Raw genomic sequence first — 26,946 nt, 5'->3', positions numbered from 1 at the left:
CAGAATCTGAAATATCAAGTATTACTGCCAAGAGCATCATTGGCATAGCCTGGACATTTTGTTTATATTTTCACAGTGGATCAGATTTGTGCCCAGTTTCCACTTAGTATTGAAAATAAATCCTGCCAACAGCTTTGAAGAAGTGACTATGGTGGATTTTTATTCTTTGTTTTCTTGTCTATATTTAATTAAAAACAAAATAGTTATTTATCTACTGGGGAATGTTTATCTGGGGATATTCTTTTTAAAAAATTATTTCTTTAGGGGCACCTGGGTGGCTCAGTCATTAAGCGTCTGCCTTCGGCTCAGGTCACGATCTCAGGGTCCTGGGATTGAGCCCCGCATCGGGCTCCCTGCTCCGCTGGGAGTCTGCTTCTCCCTCTCCCTCTCCCCCTGCTTGTGTTCCCTCTTTTGCTGTGTCTCTCTCTGTCAAATAAATAAATAAAAATTAAAAAAAAAATTATTTCTTTACTTATGTTTGAATGCTAAAGTTATAAGGAATTATTTTATTCTTCTTTTCTTTTTTTAAGATTTTATTTATTTATTTGAGAGAGAGAATGAGAGACAGCATGAGAGGGAGGAATTATTTTATTCTTCTTTTCTTTTTTTAAGATTTTATTTATTTGAGATTTTATTTATTTATTTTATTCTTCTTTTCTTTTAAGTTTTTATTTAAATTCCAGTTAGTTAACATACAGTGTAACATTAGTTTCAGGTGTACAATTAATTCCCATTGCCTGTTTAACCCATTCTCCCATCCCCTTCTCTCTGGTAACCATCAGTTTATTCTCTATAGTTAAGAGTCTGTTTCTTGGTTTGCCTCTCTCTCCGTTTTTTTTTTTTTTTTTTTTTCTTTGCTTGTTTGTTTTGTTTCTTAAATTCCACATATGAATGAAATCATATGGTATTTGTCTTTCTCTGACTGGCTTATTTTGCTTAGCATAATACTCTCTAGCTCCAGCCATGACATTGAAAATGGCAAGATTTCATTCTTTTTTAGGGCTGAGTAATTTTCCATTATATATATATATATATATATATATATATATATATACATATATATACACATATATATATGTATATATATACCACATCTTTTTTTTTTTTAAAGATTTTATTTATTTATTTGAGAGAGAAAGAATGAGAGACAGAGAGCACGAGAGGGAAGAGGGTCAGAGGGAGAAGCAGACTCCCTGCCAAGCAGGGAGCCCGATGCGGGACTCGATCCCGGGACTCCAGGATCATGACCTGAGCCGAAGGCAATCGCTTAACCAACTGAGCCACCCAGGTGCCCTATACCACATCTTCTTTATCCATTCATCAGTCAGTGAGCAACTGGACTGTTTCCATAATTTGTCTATTGTAGATAATGCTACTATAAACATCAGAATGCATGTATCCCTTTGAGTTAGTATTTTTGTATTCTTTGGGTAAATACCTAGTAGTGCAATTGCTGGATCATAGGGTAGTTCTATGGAGTGATATTCTAACTGGAAATTTAAACTCTGTAAAAGTAATCCCATCTGGCAAGAAACGTAGTACTTTCCATATGTACCTATCTAACTGATCTGAAATTGCATCAGTGCTGAAAAAAAGGTGGACACAGTGTTAGTTGGCATAACTATGAGAGTTTCTGTAAACAGAGTAGATTTATTTATAGAAGGTTATAACTTCTTATGAATAAACCTATAATATAATCACATTTAAAATTTAATCTGAGCTATTTGTAAGCCATCAAACTTCTCCAATAACATGATGATGTTCCAGATGCTAAAGTTATTTTATTTTATTTTTTTAATGTTTTATTTATTTATTCATGAGAGTGAGAGAGAGAGAGAGAGGCAGAGGGAGAAGCAGGCTTCCCACCTAGCAGGGAACCCCATGCGGGAGTCGATCCCAGAACCCTGGGATCATGACCTGAGCCAAAGGCAGACGCTTAACCACCTGAGCCACCCAGGTGCCCCAAGTTATTTTATTTTTATAATGGTGAAGTAAAGTGAATCATGATTTCAGAACTAACTAATCAACTTTATTAAGAGAGCATTTTCTACATCTTCATGAGTTTAAAATGAAGTCCATTGTCTTAACAAAAGGGCAAAATTAATTCTTGTCTAGATCCTGATGTCATGATGGGCTTGACCTTTGGGTAAGAATTATTCTTGTTTGATAAAAAGATCTAGCAAACATATGTTAATTGTTAAGTGGCATTATTAATTCTTTTAAATAAATGAAATAGTTGATAAAGTTTTCAACAAGGCTAGTGAAACAATCATTGACTTTATTAATGTTTACTCTTTCTCCTATCTATAAATTAGTCTGGACATACAGAGTGAAAGATGCTACTCCCTCCCCATACAACGATTCCTTTATAGAAATGTATGATTTGCATAAGTATGCTCTTTTTACAAGGGAATGGGACATTTTGCTTCTTGAGATCTCTATGAAATATCATGAATTAAATTTGTCTACACCTAAAAATAAAAAGGGTTTTATTTCATCAAATGGCTCTATCTAGACAATAATTTCCTCTCCTATGTCCACTGTAAATAAGGAGTTTATTTTTTTTTTTTGCATTTTATTTTTTCGTTTAGCCTTTGGCTTTCTTCTGTATGAAGCCAGGATTGGCTACCATATGTTCACTTTTTTTTTTTAGATAATGGGCCAACACTCTCAGCAGGTCCTTGAGTTATACTTGAGCCCCTTTCTTGGCTTCTTATAACACACTTTGGACTGTGGACAGAAAAGCACATTTTCACAAGGTCTTCAGGAATTTTTGACATAATTTCAAAAGGTAGTTTTCTCTCTTCTGGTGAGAGCTTAGAAAAATTTCCTCTTCTGTCTCAAAAATGGAGATCCACTCTCTTGTTCAAGACAGAGAAACATCATATATCCCTAAACACAATCAAATTTGTGAAGTCAAATATGCTTAGTTATCTTCTTAATGAAGTTGATGAAATAATTATTATGCTGATAATCAGTGTTTGAAACAGGTTGCTAGCAATAAGGACTGGAGAGACAGTAGGACTTGTTTCTTAATTTCTATTTTTGATCAACATGAAGGAAGACATTTTAATCCACATTACACTTTGAAGTCATGGCAGATAGAGAAATTCAGCATATAATATATAATAGGCCTCAAAAAAGTACTTGCAGCTTGATATTGAGTATTTATATAGGAGGAAAAAATTATCTAATAAAATAGATTTCTAAGTTTGTTCCATTTTTCACACTCCAGTTCTTTTCCTACATAGTGCAATACTGTTTTAATGGCTCAGCTTGACTTTTAGCCGCTCTTCTCATCGTTATGAGCTTCTACAAGTAGAATAGAGGCAAGAAACAAAAAAATACGTTAGTACTGCTTTCATTTTTGCCTAGGTTACCTCTACTGTTGCTCTTTATTTCTGCACGTGAATTTGAGTTACTGTCTAGTGTCATTTTATTTCAGTTTGAAAGTGAATAAAACTGGTGTTATGGGCTGACTCATGTTTCTCCAAAATTCATATGTTGGAGTCCTAAACCCCAGAATGTACCTCAGAATGTAACCATATTTGGAGATAAGTCATTTAAAGAGATAATACACTTAAAATGAGATCTTTAGGGTGGTCCTTAATTCCACGTAACTGGTGTTCTCATAAGAAGAGGACACTTGGACATTTAGTTCAGTGTTCCTATTGCTTTTACGGAGGGGAAGATTTTCATGTGAATGCCAGCTTGTGATTTAAACTGTCTCTTCAAAGATTTTAATTTTACCTTTTACTCAGCACCAAGGCCAGGCCAGTGTGTGTGTGTGTGTGTGGCATGTGGATTTTACTTACTGTTTACATTCATCTTTTTTTAAATTTTTATTTTTTTAAAAAAATTAAGGTTTTACTTTTATTCCAGTTATCATAGAGTGTAATATTAGTTTCATTTGTACAGTATAGTGATTCAAAACTTCCATAAGGTACCCGGTGCTCAACAAGGAAGTGCACTCCCTAATCCCCATCACCAGTCTCACCCATCCCCCCCACCCATATCCCCTCTGGTAACCATCCATTTGTTCTCTATAGTTAAGGGTCTGTTTATGGTTTGTCTCTCTCTCTTTTTTATTTTTATTTTTTATTTTTTTTATTTTTTATTTTTATTTTTTTTTAAATTTAAATGTTTTTATTCACATGTATGGTAAATACTGTCTCCTAATAAAAAAACCAATGACACTGTCTTTCAATCTGTCAAACTTACTAAAAAGTTCATGTGTTTCTTTTCTTTATCATGTGTTGACATGGTATAGGATGGAGGATGTAAAAATCAATTTAACAGACATTATTAAGTAACTTCACACATATGCAGAATCTTGGATAAATGGTTAAAATTATAGATGAAAATTAAATGTGGGCACATGGATATTTCATGTCCACCAATGGGTTTAACAGAAAATGTGTTTGCACTGATTTCTGGTAACAACTTGCTCTCTGAATCTTTAAATACCCAATTCCAAATCTTCCAGCTCCTGGAGAAGGGCTTTCTCTTTTTGAATTTTCTCCAACTGATTTTTTTCGAGCTGTTTTCCAGCTGCTGCTTGTTCTTTCAGTTGTTCGATTGCTTTCAGTTTCTTCTTTAGGTTCTTGATTTTTTTGTCTATTTCAGGGTCTCCAGAGGTTGACTGCGAGATAGTATTTCGTGGTGTGCTCTGTGGGGCAGGAGTAGGTGCCAATCTCTCTCTTTTTTAATCCCGTTGCTCATTAATGTTGCTTTTTAAATTCCACATATGAGTGAAATCATATGGTATTTGTGTCCTTTAAAATAAGACTGTAGCTTTTATTTTTTTAAAGATTTTTATTCATTTATTTGAGAGAGAGGGAGTATGTAAGAGAGAGACAGCACGTGCAGGGGAGAGGGGCAGAGGGAGAAGCAGACTCCCTGCTGAGCAGGGAGCCAGACTCAGGGCTGGATCCCAGGACCCCTGGATTATGACCTGAGCTGAAGGCAGCCATTTAACTGATGAGCCACCCAGGTGCCAGAATAAGGCTGTAACTCTTATGAGATCCATATGTATGCAGGTGTATTCTTTAATCTGCATTTCCATGAGGGAGCGCTAGGCTTTATCATATGTTCCCTTTGTTTTTCAAAGCCAGAAAAATGGAAGCTCAATGTCACAATAATTTGGCCCCTCAACACTTGCTTTCTCCCTAAGCTTTCCACTTATTTGATTTTTGTCCTTTATTCATTCTTCAAATTCTTGCCATTTATACAATCATCTAATTATATAAAGTGCACTTTTTCCAGTTTCAAAGTTGATTTGTTCAGTTGTTCAAACTTTCTCATGTTTGAACTTTCTCACCAAAGTATCAGAAGTAGAAGTCAGATTTTATTTTTAATGAACGATATTCCCTAAAACTTCTCTTTTGTTTCATCTCCCAGTAGTAATAAAACTTTAAAATCAAAGTTTCTAAATTAATTTTGCAGTGATACTTCTTTTTCACTCCATGTAGTATTTATACCTATAATAGCATTTCAGAAATATCAAGAGTTTTCCATTACTTTTAGTTATTTCCTCTAATCCTAGTAAGGAAATCGTTTAAGTAAGAAAGAGAGTTATCCTCGACTTAATCAGTTGGACAGTAATGACTAGCAATGACTAGTAAAAAGCAATCTGTTTTTAAAAAGATTTTATTTATTTTAGAGAGCGGGAGAAGAGGAAGAGGGCAAGAAAGAATCTCAAGTAGACTCCATGGGGAGCATGGAGCTCAACACGACTCGATCTCACCACCCTGAGATCATGACCTGAGCTGAAATCAAGAGTCTGACGCTTACCTGACTGAGCCACCCGGGTGTTCCTACTACAAAGCAATCTTGCTCAGAGATTAATTGTTGCTATTATTACTTACATATATATTACTATTACTAGATTGATATCTAAGTGTATATTGTATTTTCTGCTCACAAGACAAAGAAAAGCCAATAATACATTCTAGATGTTAGTCTGGTCCCAAGGTATAGAATATATTTATTGCACATATCTTGCCACTTTTGCCTCTCACATACATTGCAATTATGATAGGTCAATCTTGACAATTGACCCTTTAGAGGTCTTCTAAGGCTTCTTAACATGGTATACTAGGCAGGCCCTGATAATTGGTCATAGTTGGCACAGCATGTGAAACTGCCATCCATAATTCATGACTACCATGTTAGTATTTAGATTTAAAAATTCTACAGAGAAATAACCAACTCTGTAAAGGTGTCTAAAAACAAAGTCACCTCAAATTGTTAAAACCAGAACTATTTTATAAATGTACTTTTACCTCTACTGATTTATTATAAGTATTTAAACAATTATGTGACATAAGCTAGCTCTTTCACTTTTAATCAAATACAATGAAAACGTCCTTATTCAACTTCCTAAAGAATGCACTCTGGGTGACAAGCGTTGGAATATCTTAGAAGTTAAGGTCACATGCTCAAATGCACATTGTTGCTGTGTCCAGGAAAACCACAAACTGGCACAGATCTGAGTCTGAGATGAGAGAATTAGTATTATAGGAGGCATCTCAGATAGACTACCAAGATTTCATTTGAAGATGCTGTAAACTTTGCAAAAAAAGCACTAAATATAGACTTGTAATGGTAAGCGTGGGTCAGGATTTAGGAAAATAGCCAAGATAAGAGGAGATGAGATTCTCTGAACTCTCTAGGGTAACTGGACTTACCTAAAATATCTCTAGGGTTACCTCTCTAGGGTAGCTGGACTTACCTAAATGATATCTCTCTTAATTAGGATATGCTTTTAAAGAATCATGAAACACTTTGTAGCTTTTGTACTGTAGAATCTAATTTTAGGTGACATTTAGAATGTCCTTCATGATACACCTCATATATACTGTGTGAAAACTCTTTGACCCTACAAAAATACCATCATTTTCAATTTCCAAGTTTATCCAAGTAGTTGTGCTACATGAGAAACAAACATCTCATCATATTGATGGATGTACTTAATAGAAACATTTTTGAGAGCTTAATTACTGTTCCTCTTATGTGTAATTAACTAAAAATTATTTTCAATTTTAGCTCCAGAAGTATATTTAATATGCAGCTTTAGTTTGTCAAGATTCTATATGGTGTTACTATGTAATGCATTATCTCTTTTTTTGACATTTTAAAATTAATTATCCTTTCTCTACTTCGTTGTGTTCCAAGTTGTAGTCCTGTATTTCAGAATCAAAAACATATTATTGGATTAAAGTATTAGATATTTGAGGTCAAATCCAGATAATATTCAATCATAAATAAATCAGTCAGATAGAGAAAGACAAATACAATATGATTTTATTCATGTGGAATCTAAAAAACAAAACAGATGAACAAAGAAACAAACCAAAACCAGATTATTAAATACAGAGAACAAACTGGTGGTGGAGAGGAGGTGGAGGGGGTCGATATCAGTGAAAAAAACAGATAAATCATTGAGTATTTCCTATGATGGAGCATTGTCATAGACTTTTATGAAGTAATTGTAAATAAAGGAGACATTTTCCTTGCTCTCAGGGAGTTTATAACCTAGTAAAGAACATAGAAAATAAAACAGATAATTACAATAAAAGTTGATGTCAAAGAAAAATCTGGACTCAAGTAAGTAGAGCCTTTATTCAAAAGGATAATTGCAATAATGGGAGAGAAATACTGTAATAGAAGTAGGGAGACTTTGGCAATAGGGAGAGGCTTCTGACCATAAGAGCTGAAATTATCTCAAAGGGCAGGCAGAAAATGGCTTTTCTTTTATTGAGAGGAGGAATAAATAAGGCAAGAAAGAACCACAGTGGGTGGAGGGGGAGAAAAGGAATGAGGTGGCACAATCGCAAAGTAGATGTTTTTTTACCAGGATCTATCCTTGGGAATTCTTTAGGAAGGGCTGTTCTGTGTCCCAATGCACTAGGGTAGACCAAAGCTCAGGGGTCTAGGGGAAGGAGAGAAGCTTGACTAAAGTTTGGTCAAGTCAAGTTAGTGGACATTTTGTTCTGATTGATCAGTGCAGGCAAAGAGTTGAGCTCATTGTTTATGAGACAAAAGAATAGGCATCTGGAGGGACTGGGTCTGGTCTTGTCCTAGGTAAACAAGGACTATCCACAAGTTTTAACTAAGTCATATGGGTATGGGCAGTTCTTTGCACTAAATCATTTTCCAGAACACAAAGGGTGGGAGGATTTCTTTAACTGTCACTATTTTCCAGGAACACAGGACTCAGGTAAATTTGTTCGTGTGATTCTACATTGTCCATAATAAAAGCTATGATGGCAGAATTGCAGAGTCCTATGGGAACATAAAGATGCAGTCTGGGAGGAGGTGAGTCCAAGCTCTGATTCTAAGAATTAGTAGGACTTAAAAAGGACAGAGGGATCCGTGAATTAAAAGGCAAAGAGCATATCATTTATAAGCGAGTAAATGACCTAGTAAATTGCCTGTTTGGAAGAATTAAAAATACATTCTCCAGGGATTCGTGAACTTGCACAATTGGATTTTCAGTTTGTGTGTGTGTCCTTGCAAATGTAGCTTCACTTAACCAGAGGCGTTTGGGAACCAAGAAGTGTTTGATGCTTATTCAGAAGAGCTAGCCAATGGCAGGCCTCCAGCCCCTGATACTGAGGGCTAACAGGAATTACATGGACACTAAGGCTGGAGATCAAAGCACAGACCAGTGTTAGGTAAAGCAAGGAACATAAACATGGCTGAGGCATAGGCAGTGAAGGGAGAAAGTAATGGAATTTGGGCTCTCCAGCATGTTAGCTCCTGTTGGTGTATTGGGGGGAATGTATAAAGGAAACATTTATTCCAAGACCCTTGTTCTATTGTTATGACTCCATCTCCTAAACGATCTCCTGCTTCATTCAGATTAACTCAGGATTCCAGGCAGCATTTTGCCGTCAATGATGATGGTCAAACATGGTGGCGGATGGTTCGTATGTATTATACTCATACAATCCTTCCAACGACTTTTTGAATTAAGCACCATCATTATCTTCATGTATTTAGAGGTGAAGAAAGTGGGAATAGAGAAATTAAATGACTTGCCCAATGTCAGGCAAACACAAACTCAGGCAATCTTGCTCCTGAGTTTGATCTCTTGAGCACCACAACCGTGTGGCAAGTTGGCATCCACACATCATGTGGCCCAAAGTCAGAGAGGCAAAGGAATTTACACTGGACTTGTAGGGATGTGATCAATCCTTTCCAAATGCAAATGGTTCTTGATTGATTCCTTTTTTTTAAATTAAAAAAAAAATTTTATTATGTTATATCACCATACAATACATCATTAGTTTTTGGTGTAGTGTTCCATGATTCATTGTTTGTGTTTATTCCTTTATCATCAAGACTTCAGTGCTCATTTTTCAACTCTTTTCTGGCCCTGAGAGGAAGATAAAAAACTTTGAAAACCCCTAAAGGGAAGACAAAGCACTGGGAAGAGAAGAATGCAGAAAGGCAGGACTTCCACACCCCCCACCCCCCACCCCCACCAAAGTGCAGTTTATGTTGGGCTCAGTCTGAGGTGTGAATTTAAAGTCAGTTTGCTGCATGCCACAGCTTCTGCTGCTAACAGGGACAGGATGGATGGCCCTATCTCTGATTCTCACAGTGTCCCTGAGTAGTAAATCTGTGCTGATATATTATCTGCATTCCGTTTCAGCAAATCATCAGCCTTTTAAAACTCTGAAGTAGTACTTTGTGTCTGAAGACAAAAATGTCTTAGGATACTTTTTCCCCTTGGAATTTTATGGAAGTCAAGTTTTTAAACAGCTGATCCCTCAGGAGTTACAATGATATGCATCACTGTCAGTCAACTGACTGAGCTACTGACTCTTGGGTTTGTTTTTCTCTTTCCATGAGACTCTTTGAGAATGCTTGCACACAATCCACAGAGTTCTAGTGCCTTTACTTTTATTTTAAAGCAACCTTGATTTGGGGGCATAACAAGAGAGAGTCTGCTCTAAGCTTTAAGAACTCCTTCATCTAGCAACCATTGGATGGAAAGAGGTTTCCCACCAAGATGGTTTTAATATTTTTTTCTTCTGCACCTACTCCTTACTTAGGCCTTAGAAAAATCTGATGTTTGATGCTAAAAACCATTATAAAAATGTAATTTTGTCCATAGAGGAGGCATAATCACAGGGAGTCTGTTTGTGCTAAATAACTCTTTTATAGTTTGAGCTTATTCCTGGCCCCCATATACATATCAAAAATGCTTTACTATGTCTTGTCGGTGACTTTACCACTCTCATTGAGCTTGCTAAACATCCCTGCCCTTAATAGCATATTGCCTCAGGAAGTTAAAAAAAAAAAGTACAATCAAGTCTAGCAAAATGACACTGTTGCTGCAGAAGGAACACTCCTCAGCTATCAGCAGCTTACTTGTTCTTTAAAATTAATGTTTATTTGACATAGAAGAATTATAGAAAAATATAAGAAAGAATGTAATACTCACTTAGCTACTCTCTACCACAATTAACAATTGTTAGTGTTATATTTGCTTCAGATCTTTAAATAAAAATTTACATTTATGGGCACCTGGGTGGCTCAGTTGGTTAAGAGTCTGCCTTCGGCTCAGATCATGATCCCTAGGTCCTGAGATAGAGTCCTGAGTCCAGCTCCCTGCTTAGCAGGGAGTCTGCTTCTCCCTCTCCCTTTGCCCCTCCCCCCTGCTCATGTGTACTCTCTCTCTCCCCTTCACTCTCCCTCAAATAAATAAATAAAATCTTAATAAAGAAATTTACATGTGCATATATATTTATATAAAGTTGAAATTTCATTTATCCTCTATCTCCAAAATTTTTCTTCATCTCCACGTCCCCAATCTCCTGGCAACCACTGTCAAAAATATAATGGGTTTCCTACTAAGTCAGTTTTTATACTCTTTCATATACCTACAGGTAACCATAAATAAGGTATATTTTCGCCTGTTTAAAAAAAAACCCAATAGATAAATTGTATATATCATCGTGTAATATTCTTTTTCATATAACATTTTGTTTTTGAGATCTGTATAATACTCTGAGCTTTTTACAATCACTAATGTCTTTTTAAGACAAGCATTGATAGTGTTAATAAATGGGCTCTGCAATATTGTTATTAAAAATAGCATTAAGGGCGCCTGGGTGGCTCAGTTGGTTAAGCGACTGCCTTCGGCTCAGGTCATGATCCTGGAGTCCCTGGATCGAGTCCCGCATCGGCCTCCCTGCTCGGCAGGGAGTCTGCTTCTCCCTCTGGCCCTCCCCCCTCTCCTGTGCTCTCTCTCATTCTCTCTCTCTCAAATAAATAAATAAAATCTTAAAAAAAAATAGCATTAAGCAGGTAGATTTGCTGCAGGTAAGAATTATAAAAAGAGCATAACAAGAAGTGTGACTCAACCACAAAGCCGAGATGGAGGGGCCACAGATGCAGTGTTCCATAATAATGCTAATCATTATAAAAATGCTGACTTGAAGTATATTTTAGAGGCCACCTGCTGAAGAAAGTATTTCTCTCACCATGCTCTAATAGAGGGAATCTCCTGGGGTGGTGATCCCCATTTGCCATATCCTCAGGCTCACTTTGCCCAGCTTTTGAAATGAGAAGGACAGAGTCTCACTGCGAATGGTGGTTTATACACACCGCCCATCATTGAGAGTGACCACCACGAGGCACAGAGATGCTAAAGCATATATTGTATGTGCCTCCATCTGGCCAGCCTGTTTTAGATGCTGTCCTTTGGAAATCATGATGTATCATGGATGCAGTCTTAATGTGAATTCTGTTCAGAGAAGGCCAGGAGCTCAGCCTCCCCATATGAAAAACGGATGGGAGTGCCTGGGTGGCTTAGTCAGTTAAGTATCCAATTCTTGATTTCAGCTCAAGTCATGATCTCAGGGTGGTGAGATAGAGCCCTACGTTGAGCTCCATGCTCTGTGGAGCCTGCTTAAGATTCTGTCTCTGTCTCCCTCTGCCCCTGTCCCTGCTCATGTGCAAGTCCTCTTTCTCTCTCTCAAATAAATAAATAAATAAAATCTTAAAAAAAAAAAAAAAGGAATGTCGGGCCCACCTCAAAATGTTCACAAAATATTTGTGAAGACTTACACATACATATTATTTTTACCAGCTGCAAATGTATTTCTGCAGATTTGACAGGGTATCTCCATTTGCCTAAAGTTATGTCTTCTGCTGAAATGTTGAGAGATGCACCACTCCAGGCGATGATAGGTGAATAACCCACATCTCATATCTCAGATGACCTTATGAATTTTAAATTGAATTTCAACCTTTCTTGACATTTTATAAGAATTATTTCCTCAGAATTTTATTATTCTTGAATTTGAGTTGCTGAAATGCAGGAGAAAAAACAAACCTAATTCATCTACTAGAGTTAAAAGTTCAGAAACTAGAATTTTTCATTTGAATATGGATGGTCAAGATGGTACCCCATACTTTTTCATAAGCTTACAAATTTCTATCTACCCTTTAATACAACATCTTAAACTCTTTCATAATAGCTGCTAAGGTCTCTCTTGCCTATATGATGTGTGTCTTTCCTCTGAGCTCCTGTAGCATTTTGTTACCTTGTGATATTTTTATCTCCTAACAGTTTTGTTTTCTATCTTAGAGTTATTTACATGTTATGTATAAAATATAATCTTATTATATTTTAACTTAGTTGTGGGAAAGGACACTGTCCATTAATCGTTGCATCCTTCACAGTGTTTATCACGATACTAGACAGGTAGTAACTACCTGGTAAATATGAATCAAATGCATGAATGAGCAAATGAATGACTGAGGCCAGGCACTTTAAACAACAGTAATCTTTAAATACATGCAAGATATTGAGTCTTCTTAAATAAATAATTTTATTCAAATTGATTATCAGCTTAAATATTCTATTAGACAATCATAAAAATTATAAGGCATAGATAACATACTTTTTCAAATACCACTTATAAACATATAATAGTCAATATCAAGAATATATGTATATATATATGTAGAGAGAAAGAAGAAATAGCAATGAAAATATAGAGTTAATTAATAATGAATGGAGTGCCTATTGCATGCTGGTTGCTTAATTAAGCACTCTTGCTACATCATTTATTCTATGCTTAAAACATCTTATATTATAACTTTATTGTTCTTATGTTTGCCTTGTAGAAACAATTGCATCAGTACCATGTTTGAGATCATGTGTCTGAAACAGCAGAGGATGTATACAAAATAAGTAAACAAATTAAATATCAGTTATTTCTGTTACAATTCCAGTAATTGGAAGAACATTTATTTTATAATTAGAAAAATGCAAGCAAAAAGCAACTTGTCAGCACTCCCAGAGGGTGAAATTTTCAACACAATAGTTTGAAAAGTCTGAAAACAAATTGAATTTATGTTAATTGAAGACATGTACTTATTCTCTTTGTCAAAGTTAAAAAGAAGACCTATTTCTTCATAATCCACAATTATTCCATTACTCATCAAGTTTTTTATTATTGTTATTAAGAAATTATTGTGATTGCTGGATCATACTAAGTCCAAATGCATATAAGAGCAAGCTCAGTGCATTTAGTTGTAGGTCATGTTACATTTAGCGGAAATGCTAATTTTGTGGCATGTTTGTGGCATGGGTTATCTGGGTTGACTTTGGATCTAGTCTCTATTAACCATATAATTGCATACTCATCCGATCTTTCTGAATTACAAGACCAATCTTGCTTATTTGTTGAAATATATATTTATGAATTTAAATATTTGCCCCTGAAAAGTTTACACACTTTCCAGGGCCCATGTAAATGGGTGAAATAATTGGCTAAGGAGAATCCCAGAACAATGAATGAATCACCATTTTATAGAGTGACTGCGTTTTTGTCTTTGATTATTCCTCATTGTTTTACTCAAGCACACATGTAAAAATAGTCTTCAACCTTTAATGGCTAATAATGCAATGTGCTAATGGTACTAATCATACACCACTGGGGATGGAAGAACACTTTTTTTTTTTTTAGAGCTACCACAAAAGGGCAATAGAGAGTACTTTGTGGAATTTGCAGCCAATTCCAGTCCATGAGCCACCTAAGACCAGCTCATGAGCCACCTACCATCAGTCCATAAGCCATCATTTTCTCAACTGTGTCAGTAATAGTTTCTACCTCATCAGACTGTTGTGGGGATTACAGAAGATGATACATGTAAAATACACAACAGAGTTAGTACTCAGAAAACACTAGTTATTGTAAAGGATATTATTAATTGGTGTTCTATGTTTAAAGAATTTCAAACAACAGATTATTATAGTAGTATCATGACTTCACTTAAAAATTGCTAATCAGTTATAAACTATATCAATAAAAGAATGAATTATAAAGTGAATTATATCAATTCAATTTCTTGGTTTCCTAGGTCCTATGTTTTGTTTTGTTTTTTCTTTAAATGTAATGGTTGTCACATCGAGACCATCTGAGATAATCACGGGGGAGGTCCCTAAATCTGAATTTTTTGGCCTCACAGTGACAACTGCTTGATTGAGAAGTTTTGGGGTCCTTCTTCACTAATTACCTTTCTGAGTCTTACTTACCTTTTACAGTTTGAGGTACAAATGCAGTTGGAATTTCTAATCCCATAGGACTCATGATCTCTGGACAGTCTCCATTCTATTTAATCTTCGCTTTAAAAACAAAACAAAAGAAACCAAAAAAACTTCTTGCCTAAGCTTGTGGATATATATATTTTTTTCTTGTAAGGCCTTACTGAAGGCAGCCAAGAACAGCCAACATATACTTACCCTCTAACTCCCAAGGCTCAGGTAACCTTCCAGGTAACATTGGGCATCTAAGCAATTGTAGTGCCTCTGCTTGCTATGACTTTTCAGTGTTCTAACTGTTCTAAATTCTGGGAGGCTGTGGGTCTTTCATCTGAACTTGGGCCCTCAGAACTGTGACTTTCCTAATTAGAGGGGCTAGATTTTATTCATCTTCGTATCTCCAGTGCCTAGCCCATAAGCTCAGAGTGTAAGTACTTAACAAATATTTTTGTGTTGTAAATGAATCATCTCAGGTTAAAGAACTAGCCATTAGATAGCTGGGTGGATCATTAGGAGAATTTTTACTTACACTTACCCATTCTGTGCTTTTTTCTCTCTCTCAGTTGTACAATGAAGAGGTTGAATGAGTAGCCTTTGAGTTCCAGTGTTCTACATTTCTAACAATCTATGCTTCTTCTCTCTTCTTTTCACATTCAGACAACTTCTCACAGGATAGGAAACAAAAGGTAAGAGAAGTGAAGAACAATGAAGAATATAATGCATACATTTTCTCTCCTTTTCTTCCTTTCCTTGTTCATTGACTTGTAATATATTGCTTTCTCTGGTTAAATTCTGCAAAGAACTTTCAAAGATGAGTAAAACATCATTCATGTCTTCAGTGCGCTCTATTGAAAGTTGTGAATATAGTCTTATTACCAAATTAGTATGTACTAACATTTTATGTGCCATTTTAGTGATTAGTGCAAAGTGCAAGGGAAAGAAAGATTTTACCTTCCTAATGGAGATCAGGTAAAGAATCAAGCAGAAAGAGAACATCTGAGCTGAGCACTGGAAAATAAGTAAGAATTTGTCAGGAATAAAAGTACAGAGAGGGCCATTCCAGGCAAAGGAAAAGCTTGCACAAAATACATGAAGTCATACAAATGAAAGGCTTTGTATCAGGATTGAAATCCAGGTGGGGTGTAGAAAGACTGTTTTTTCAGTAAAGAATGGTAGCAGATAAGATGGAAAAGACAGCACAAAATTTGCTTGAGTTGTGGTTGGTTGAGAAAAATTATCTGTGACTTGAAAATATCTTTTCTTCTAAAGAGTTTTGCTAACCAGTTTTTATCCATTCCTTTCCCTCACATTCTTTATCCTTAGTAAAATAAACACTTGTGGCTTATGAAATTCCTTCAGGCAGGTGCTTGTTTTTGCATAACTCTCCCATGATCTTTGATTTGATTTCTTTGCATATAGGGCTTAAAAAAATTCTTGCAAGCTCATTCCAAGATTAGCATATAAGGTACTAATAAACGGTATTGCATACTTAAGACAAAATTAATAAATCCAGCTTTCGTACTGTTTTTCCCCTCAAGTGAATTTGCTGTCCCTCAGCCAGTACTACTGTGAGAAGGGAAGGAGTGGGTAATAAGTCAGCATTTCCAAAGAAAAACAAAGTAAACATTTCCTCCCAGAAGGCCCATTTCAAAGTGGCATGAACATCAGAGAAATGATTCTGGAATAGAGGAACAATTTGAAAATTGGGATGGGTGTTCAGAATTACTGCCATTAAAGGCATTTGGTAAAGGGGTATCAAAGTTGTCAGCTCGGATGTAAGCAACCAGGGGTTAAGATCCATGTAATAAGTACTTCACAGTGCTGATTATCCTCCCCACCCCTTTGGCCTATTCTATTTTTGCTGTGTTATAATCATCTATCTTGCAGACCTGCCTCCTACTTCTAATTAATTCCAGACTCCAATCTCAAGAGCCCATTTCCTTTCCACCTTCAAGGAGACTGATAAATATCAGAAGGCATTTGGCCACTTCAGCCTGTGACCATTGAAGGAAAACCTTCTGGGATGCATTGATGCTGCTGGCTAGCAGGAGCCAGATGGGAAATAAACTGGTTCAGAGACTCAGAAATGGAACTACATTCTCAGAGGGGAGAGAAAAGAAACAGCCAAATATTAGGCTTTGGTGTTTGCCTTGCACTTTTGAGCTATGACATGGTGGGGGTTGCTGTGGGGTAGGACAATAAGTGTATGAAAAGATAAAGTAGAAAAACTATCCTCAATTTGCTCTGCATCTGTTAGATATCAGGAATTTTCCAAACTAATGTGCATTTTCTCTAATGACGCATTCTTACTGGCTCAACATTTAAAGATTTCAAGATTTTTCAGTATGAATCTGCCTGGCATTTCTTATTTGCAAAATGAGGGCCCTGGGATAGTCTGTTTCCAAGATCCTGTCTACAGATGTGACGAAGAACACTCCTCCAGCATACATGTGTTTCTAGCAATCTAAAGAGAGAGGGTAAATTCTTATCTCTCAGAAGTTTCTGGAAAGTTTTATGTCCAGTTTCTTATGCTTGAAAATACCAATTATCCACCACACCCAATTTCTTTAATCAAAAACACCTACAAGTATAGTATTGAGAAAACAAAAAGAAATAACTTCTATGTATATTCATTCTCTGTTTTGTAGGAAAAGGAGTTCAAACTGAATATTGTCAGGTGACTCATAGCATACTTAGTACTTTCCATGACTTCACTTATGGTCTTTCTTGTTCTCATGCAGAGGTGCTAACACTCACATATCCTCCACACACACACACACACACACACACACACACACACACACACACCACAGCTATTCTAGGGAAGAGGGAAATAGCAATGACTAATTCAAATAATAAGGTAGTAACATATATATACACACACACACACACATATATACATATATATATGTTCTGTTTTTCAAATAAGGCAGTAGCAGAGAGACATATATGTATATACATATAGAGAGCAGATATATATACATATACATATATATACACATATATATACACAATATATATATACACACATATATATACATATTTTCTGTGTTTCAAGTTTTGTACCTAGACTAATTTCTATGAATTTACCTGTTATGCTAATCAGAGCTTTAGGAAAACTGGACAATGAATTAGTATTTTCAGTAGTTTCTTATAGTCTGAATTTATCACCCAAATAGAGAAACAGGTATCTGTTCATGGTTGAATTTCATCTCTAATTTGCTAACCTTTTGGAACAGTTAATTTCATTAGAAATAACATTTTAATTGTAGCTCATCGTTTACAACAAAGTACTTAATGACAAACAGAAAGAAAAGAATTTTGTTGTCTAATATGAAGAAAATAAGGAAAACAGAAATGAAAGGAAGATTAAGCTTGCTGGTTAGTTTGAAGAAGGCAAATGGAAATGCCCACAATTGAGGAAAAAAGGGACAAAAACAGAAAATCAGAATTTCAATAGGAAAAAGCTTAAATTGGACTTCAGGGATAAATCCAGAAAGATCAGTATTCAAAATGAGAAAAAATTAATGAAGAAGAAGAAGAAGAAGAAGAATAAGAAGAAGAAGAAGAAGAAGAAGAAGAAAGAAGAAGAAAATGTTACAAATTGGCCAAAGTAAAAGTAATAAGAAGATAAGAAAACAAATCTCTTTTTAAAATCTACCTGTATATAAATTGAACAAAGTAAGCAAATGAGGAAATGACAAGAAACACTAAAACCATATAAGATTCTGACATCATGAACTCCCTTGCAGATAATTTAAATTGTGTCATCTAGACTTGAATTTAAATATATTTAGTATGGACTCTCTTAGGATTACAAAGAAATATTGATTGTGCAGTAAGCACTACATGATAAACACAATAAGAAAAAACCTGAAAGTGCAATCTAATCACAAATATGTTTCAGGCAATAGTGGATGCTATGGTCTGAATGTTTGTGTCCTCCCAGAATTCATATGTTGAAAACCTAACGTCCAGTGTGATGGTGGTAGGTGGTGGGGCCTTTGGGAGGTGATTAGGTTAAGGGTGGAGCCCTCACTAATGGCATTCATGCCTCTAAAGAAAAAAGAGGTCTGAGAAAGCTCTCTTGCCCCTTCTGCCAAGTAAGGACATAGCAAAAAGATGGCCATCTGGAAAGTGAGTCTTCATCAGACACTGAATATGGTAGCCCTCAGATCTTGGATTTCCCAGCCTCCAGAACCATGAGAGAGAAATTTCTGTTGTTTATAAGCCACTCAATTTCTGGCATTTTGTTATAGCAGCCCCAATGGACAAAAACACTGGATAAATTTTTTGGAGGTAGTTTGTTGATATTTTACTAGTCAATGAAGAACATCTAAATCCTAGTCTTTCTTCACTCCTCTTCATGCAAGGGTTCCCTGCAAAGCAAGTTCTTTTGGGGCGACTGAGTGGCTCAGTCGGTTGAGCATCTGCCTTAGGTTCAGGTCATAATCCCGGGGTCCTGGGATCCAGTCCTGCATCGGGCTCCCTGCTCAGAGGGGAGCCTGCTTCTCCCTCTCCCACTCCCCCTGCTTGTGTTCCCTCTCTCTCTGTGAAATCAATCAATCAATCAATCAATCAATCAATCAATCAATCTTAAAAAAAAAGAGTTGAAAATGGGGGAAAAATAATAAGATCCTTATGGAATGGATATTTTACTGTGGATAGAATTAGTTCATGAATTTATATGTGGACGAGTGGATAAAGTTTTCTCTAGATAGTTGGACTTTGCTTTTTGCTGTGTATACATAGTATAAACAGTATATATCTTCTTTTTCAAACTGAGGAGCAAAATAGGATCAACAGAAAATCATGAGTAAAGTAAATGTCAACTAGATAAAAAGTCTTTTAGTCAATGAAGGGGTTTTTTCTTGGAAGTTTTTAGCCAAATACTTCCCAGATTATTTAGGAAATAAAATGAAATCTCAAAGATACTCATGATGTTTAATCATTAATGATAGGTCAATGAATGGTGTCTTGATGTTAAAGAAAGAAAATCTGGCAGAGGCTCTTTCTATAAATCATAAATTAAATAGTACTTGAGAATTCAAAACCAGTTGGTCGATTTTCATGCTTCTGGAAAAATTTATTTTAATAAAAAATCAATCTGGGAGCACCTGGAGCACCAAATGTTAAGTAGCAGTGAATACAGATTTGTCAGAAACAATTGCTCTCAAGTAACTCTAAATTTTGTCTCTGTCTAAATAATTTACTTTGTAAATGGGGAAGAATTGGCACAAGTAAATAGCATCCACTTCTATTTTAAAAAGATATAATTAAAATATATCAAAATAATTATAGAAAAAATATGATCAAATTGAACAGAATGACACTTGTATTGCAAGTTTCCGATTGCATCTAAACATGTAGAAATCATTGAAATTTAACCAAAATACATACAAAACAAGTGATGTCAGTATCTCTAACAATGTACAATGTTGAACAAAGATTACAGATTTCTTTAAAACTTCACTTCACTAAATTTTAAAACAATATTTTGTACATTTATAATTCTTTTCTTTCCATGAAACAATTGAAATCAAAGCATAATTACAAAATGCTTTTTAACTTCACAAATCTATTATTTTAGTATCAATTGGTGAACAGTACTGATGAATTGGTTTGCATAGATGCTGATATTATTCTGGGTATAGAACCCTGGGAGAAACATGAATGATACCACAGACTATAATTTTTATTTTTTATTTAGTGCTTTCTTCGAATGTATCAGTCCTCAAAATTCTCACATCTATTTTATTTATTCCCATATCCACTGGTCTTAAAACCAATCCATATTTCACCTCCTGTGATCCTGTCTCCCACTGGTAATATTTTACACTTGGATAGAACACTTGAAAAATGCTAAAACCATTACATATCTAGTCTACCCAACCTCTCTGCTGTTCTCTCCATTTTACAGATTTTACATAAATAGGTCTCTGAAAGATTGAATTGGCTTGGCCAAATTCACATCGTAATAAGGCGATATGGTATTTATTTGGGGTGTTATTATTAGAACTTTGTTGCCCTGCCAGTTCATCCCATTGAGCTAATTTAAGCCTTGGTCTTGAAGATAGAGGAGGTGAAGGGAGGAAGGCATGCTTCCAAATGAAACTTGGGGTTCTGGAGGAACCTGCCCAGTCCATATTTTATCAGTTCGCAGGTGCCACCTAGAGGTAAAGAAAATGAAAAAAAAAAAAAAAGCCATTGTTTTCCACTTTTGTCTTAAAAGAAATATCTGTTTCAGAGAGAAAAGAAACAACTATTGTCCAAATTCTTACCTTCAAGGTATAAAATATCACAATTGAAATAAAGATTATAGAAAGAAAAATTATTGAGTAGATTTTTATTAACTGTTAAATTCTCTTCACTGAATGTTTACTTTTAACTTTTCTTTCATTCAAGCATGTGTTTGCTTGGTCCATTTTTAAGATCTCTGATACACAAGTTTTAACCAATTTCTTCTTTTTTCTCAAATTGAAGCTTCTTTTCCTATTTGTTGAAGTGTCTACTCTCTGTGTCATTTATATTTGTTCTGTCCCCTTAAGTTTGTTTTGATGTGTCTTTTAAAAGAACCATATGCTATTTCACTTTATATGTATCTTGAATCAACTCTTCATAACTCCAGATTCTTTTAAGTATATGGCTTTTTGGTGCCCAAACTTGTACTTTTAACGTTGTAAAAGCATGAGCACTAGAGAACATAGGATAAAAATTCTTTTTTTTTTTTTAAGATTTTTATTTATTTATTTGACAGAGAGAGACACAGCGAGAGAGGGAACACAAGCAGGGGAAGAGGGAGAAGCAGGTTTCCCACGGAGCGGTGAGCCCATGCGGCGCTCAATCCCAGTACCCTGGGATCATGACCTGAGCCAAAGGCAGATGCTTAACAACTGAGCCACCCAGGTGCCCCTAGAATAAAAATTCTTAAAGAGAGTTTTATCACCTTGTCCGGATTAGCTACTCAATGTCAACAACTTTAACTTCCCATATGAGTTATTAGAACGTGTAAATACTAACCTAAAATATGAGAAACTGTTTATTTTGAAATAAAATTGAAAATTTAAACTTAAAGTTCTGATTAGAAGTACAATGATAATGAGCAAAAGATTTATTTTAAATGGTGACTTGGCATTTTTTTCTTTTGTTTCTTAAACAAAGGAATAACTTTACAGTAAAGAATGCGAAGTGCCCTGATCATAGTAGAGTTGGGGGAACTGTTCATAATGTTTGCTCATGTGTTAACAATCGAGATCAAGATGTAGACCACTTCTAACACCCCAAAAGGCTTCCTATGTTCTTTCCCATTTAATATTGTCTATCAGTGGGAACTGCCATTTTGATTTCTAGAGCCATAGGTTAGTTTTGCTTATTACTGAATTTCATAAAAATTGGGTCCTAATGGATAGCTTCTATTGTGTTTGACTTTTGTGCTCAATATTTTACATGTGAGATGTAACCATTTTGTTTCATGTGGTTGTGGACAGTGCATTCTTACAATGTGTAATATTTTGAAAGTGGAAATCATGATTCAACATTTACATTATTTGTAGCAAAACATGAGAAAGATAATATATGTTAATATTGCTATGTTAATATATATGCTAAACAGTTTATGATAATAAAATCTTGGAATTAAGAAAACATATTTTACAAGAGCACTTTTAACATGATGTTCTTGCTTTGTGTTTCATTTTCTGTTGTTTTATAATTTTCTTTGATTTATTGTAATAAAGTACTTCCTGTTTTGCTTACTTTCTCTCTCATGACTAAAGTTATTATTTTCATTTTTCTGGGAGAAACTATGAAAGAATTGATTGTTCCCCTGAGTTCTATTTTAAGATTTACTTTCATTTATAAAATGAGATGTGTTCTTTATATGTTGTTTATGTGTAGTAGTTACAATACATGAAATTATCAGTGATTAATTAACTAAAGGATAAAAGAAAATAATTACTTCTAGTTTTCACAGCTGGATTGTAACTGAATTCTTAACATGCATTATGAGAATTATTTAACATACTTGTTAGACCGTAAGAAATACCAATATTCAAAAAAATCATTCTGATATAAAACAACAATGACTAACAATCCATACAATATTACTGATGAAACCTTATTGTCAAAGATAAAAACTATTATAATGAACAAATAAAAACTTAGACTTGATCAAAATGAGGGAAAAATAAGACAGATTATGCTTTAAACTGCACACAGTTCAAACTTTGACCCAAGAAAATTAAACTGTGCAGAAAAAAAAATTCCTAAAAATTTACTCAAAATGGGAGAAGTTATATTTGGTGAAATCAGATGTCATTTAATAAATTGATAAATGTTTTATTGCAAAATACATTCAGAAAGTAATTTATCCAGAAGAATGTTTTATAAACTTCAAGTAGGAAAAATTGTAAATTACCAATCGGAAATTAGTTCCAGAGCAAACAACTAAAACCTGCTTATAATCAGCATAACTGGTGAAACGTTTGTTTTACGTAACAAAAGTGTAAGTTTAGACTAAGTTTGGTTTGTACAGCAATACTGAAAAGACCCAACCTCCTTTTATTTTCGTGCTCCCAAGACTTGTAGTAGTTGTATATTTTATTCTTCAGGATGATAAAATAGCTGTTGATTCTCCAGTAATCCTGGCCATATACAAGGTAGAAAAATAGAGAAGGAAAAGGGCACAAAGGACAAAAACCAAAGCAGCATTCTAGCTAAGTCTATCCCTTGAAAAGAGTTCTCCCGTAATGCCCCTCTGTATCTTCCTCTTCTATTTCGTTGGCCGGAACTAAATCGCAAGGCCACTTTTAGCTGCAAGACCAGCTGGACAAATGAGTAGTGCAGTTTTTCCATCTGGATAATAGAGGAATGCAGAGGAGAAGGGGACTCTGAATGATTCGGGGCAAGCATTTCAGTGCCTACTATACGGTTGTACTGTTCTCTTTGGAAATTTGAACAAAGGATTAAATTGGCCAAATTTTTCCTTACATTAAAAAAATTGTATTAAAGTATGAATATTTTTTTCTAGATTTCTTTTATAAACAGAGTAAAAAAATATTCACATTTCAAAGTGGCAGAGTAGACACTTCTGCTGGTCCAAATGATGGGCACAAAATGGGGACAAGGTTCTAAAACATTTGCTAACCATAAAAAAAAAAAAAAGCAGGATCTGAAACTTGTTTAGTGATAATCAATGAAATTACACTGAGCTTCAGAATCCATGAAAACAAAGTATTTAGAGAAATAGTGGAAGCCATGGTAGATTGTCTTCCCATAATAATGCATCAGATATTGATCGAAGGCTACTGGTTTCTCCTGAATGCTAATTATCTTTTAATTTTGTAGCTGTTTAGTGCCCTGTATCTTGCGTGCATGGAGATAATATTTTGTTTAGTTTCCTTGTTTGTGACAAACTCAACTCAATCTTGTATGACTTGTTTTGTTGACTTTCTCCGTGTTGACATACACTGCTATCTCAGGTTTTCTGTTTGTTTGTTTTGCTTTCATGACATCTTGCAAGTAAGTGATGGTAGAAAGATAATAATTTTATTTCCTTAAAATTTTTATAATCTTTATATTTATCCTATCCTTGGAAGCCGTTCAATTTTCTTTTGTTAAGGACACGATGCTCTGTACTAATCTATTTCTAGCTGGTGTTTTTATTTTAAGGTCTCTGGGATTCGTTTCTGCTACTAGCACTCAGAGAGAGAAGCAGAGTATTTCTTTACCTAATTTCACAGCAAGTCATTAAATCTTCTTGAGATAGTTTTGAAAGATGTATTATTTCCTATATTGACGTTCATAGATGTGCACCATTGATACTGAATTTAATAAAATTTGAAGAAACGTATGAGGAAATATCCTTTTCTTAAATTCTAGTGACACCTAATAAAAATCATATGTATGCATAATAACAGTATTTGGTTTAAATAATCACTATTTGAAAGGATTATTGAGTCAATAGAGTCAAATGGATTTTACAAAAATTTCTTTTTTTTACTGCTGACAGATTTTTTTTTATTTTACCCCAAGCAATGAGGGGCCTTTATTAGATATGAAGGGTTTTTTTTTCCCCCTAAAGTATTAATTAGAGGAAACATTCTGGCATTAAATAGTATGGTTTTCATATTACTGCTCATTTGAAGGTTTTTAAAAATGGCATTACGCATATAAAGATTTATGTTTTTTCCAAAGGTCAATGAATCCAGAACCTGGAGAATATGAATTAATTTTAGGGATTTTAACAAAGGCTATTAATATATGCCTTGTCACTTCCAGGATTCATTCTGTATCTGAGGCAGCATTAAATACCAAGTGACGTCTCTTCATAGATCCAGTAAGAAGTAACATGGAAAAAAGTAGGGGAAAAAAAAGAAGCAAAAACTAGAATTGTTTCAGGCACTCAAGGGCTACAGCTTAAATCTTGCATTCAGTGAAAAGTCCCAAATGTCCTGCTTGTGTGACGAGTCCTTAGAATATAGATCATGAATGTGTATATGTGCTCATATGTGTATGTGAGAGCATGTGGGTGGTAAACATAGGGGTTTTGTGTGCATAAGGGACCTGGCGCTCTAAAAAAAAAAAAGTGATTAGATATACTGGGGAAGATGGTCATCCTCCAGTGCCAGGCTATCGAGATGCATAAATCACCTGTTAAGCCTCCAAACAATATCTTGGTTGGTAAAGAACCACAGATTGGGAATTCACAACTTGGGAAGAAAGATCAGTAGGATACATAATGGTTCATTCCTTCATTTACACAACAAATAGCTGCAAGGGTATAGCAAGGAAAAAGTTGACAAAATTCCTACTATCCTGGGCTTATATTCTAGTGGGGGTTGCAATCATTAAGACAAACAATCCAAATAGACTGTGTATTAGATGATGATACATTCTATGAAAAAAACATACAGCAGAGAAGGGAAGAAAGGAGAGTGGACTGAGAAAAAGTAGTTGTAATATTAGTTAGAGTGATTAAGTCTGCAATGAAAAGGTGGCATCTGAGTAAAGCTCTGAAAGAGGTAAGGGAGTAGGCTTTGCTGGTATCTAATGAAGAGAATTCCTTTTTTTTTAAATAAAGATTTTATTTATTTATTTGACAGATAGAGAGCACAAGTAGGCAGAGCGGCAGGCAGAGGGAGAGGGAGAAGCAGACTCCCCATGGAGCAGGGAGCCCCACCCGGGGCTCGATCCCAGGACCCTGAGATCATGACCTGAGCCAAAGGCAGATGCTTAACCGACTGAGCCACCCAAACCCCCCTAATGAAGAGAATTCTAATAAGAAGAAGTAGTAGGTTCAAAAGCCCTATGTAGAAGCAAGCCTTGAATAATGGCTAAGTGGTCAGTGTGGTAAGAGAGGCAATAGGAAAGGCACTGGGTGGTTTTGAGTAGAGAAGTGAAATGACTTGATCTAGCCAGTCATGCTCATTCCTTTGTTAAGAGTATTCTGAAGGAAGGCAAGGGCATAATAAGAGGTATGGGCTAGAATAGGAGAGTACTGATAGAGACGATGATGGCTTGAGCCAAAGTGGTAGCAGTGAGCAGTGGCTATACTCTGAAAATAGAGTGAACAGGATTGCCTAACTGAATACAAATGGAATCCAGGAGGATACCAGAGTTTTTGGTCTGAGCAAGTGATAGGATTTTGTCATTTACTGAAATGGATAGGTTGTAAGAGTCATAGATTTGGGGGCAAAGATCAGAAGTTCAGTTTTGAACATATTATATTTGAATAACTATTAGACATTCAAGTAGAGATACCAGTTATCAGTTGGATATGTGGTCAAAAGTTTGAAGGAAGGGATAGAGAAATTGACTGGAAATATTTATTTGGAATCTAAATATCAATGATAAAGATACCATTCAAAGCCTTGAGGTGGGAAGAGTCATGAAAATAGCTAAAAGTCAAAAAACAGGAAAATTTGAACACTAAATGATATTTAACATTTGTTTGTCCCCAGAGTTTCAATTTAAAGAGAAATATTTAATAATAAATAATATATTAAGAAAATAATAAATATTAGCAGAAATGAATACTATAGTAATATGTAAATAATAAATCAAGTAAAAAGTCTCTATATGATAATATAGCAGTCATTCAGAAAATTAGTTGTTATTTATTGTTAAAAGTATTTTGGGGGGCACCTGGCTGGCTCAGTTGGAAGAGCATGTGACTCTTGATCTCAGGGTCATGAGTTTGAGCCGCACATGGGTTGTAGAGATAAATAAAAATTTAAAAAATGATTTTTTATTTACGTATAGTTGACATACAGTGTTACATTAGCTTCAAGTGTACAACATAGTGATTGAACAAGTCTATCCGCTGTTCACCGTAAGTGTAGCTACAATCTGTTACTGTACAACACTGTTAGAATACC

The sequence above is a fragment of the Mirounga leonina genome, unplaced genomic scaffold (assembly GCF_011800145.1).
Source record: "Mirounga leonina isolate KUSES-001 unplaced genomic scaffold, KU_Mleo_1.0 Mir_53, whole genome shotgun sequence".
In the NCBI taxonomy this organism is placed as follows: Eukaryota; Metazoa; Chordata; class Mammalia; order Carnivora; family Phocidae; genus Mirounga; species Mirounga leonina.
The sequence above is the reverse complement of the archived record's forward strand: the minus strand, read 5'-3'. Positions refer to the sequence as shown.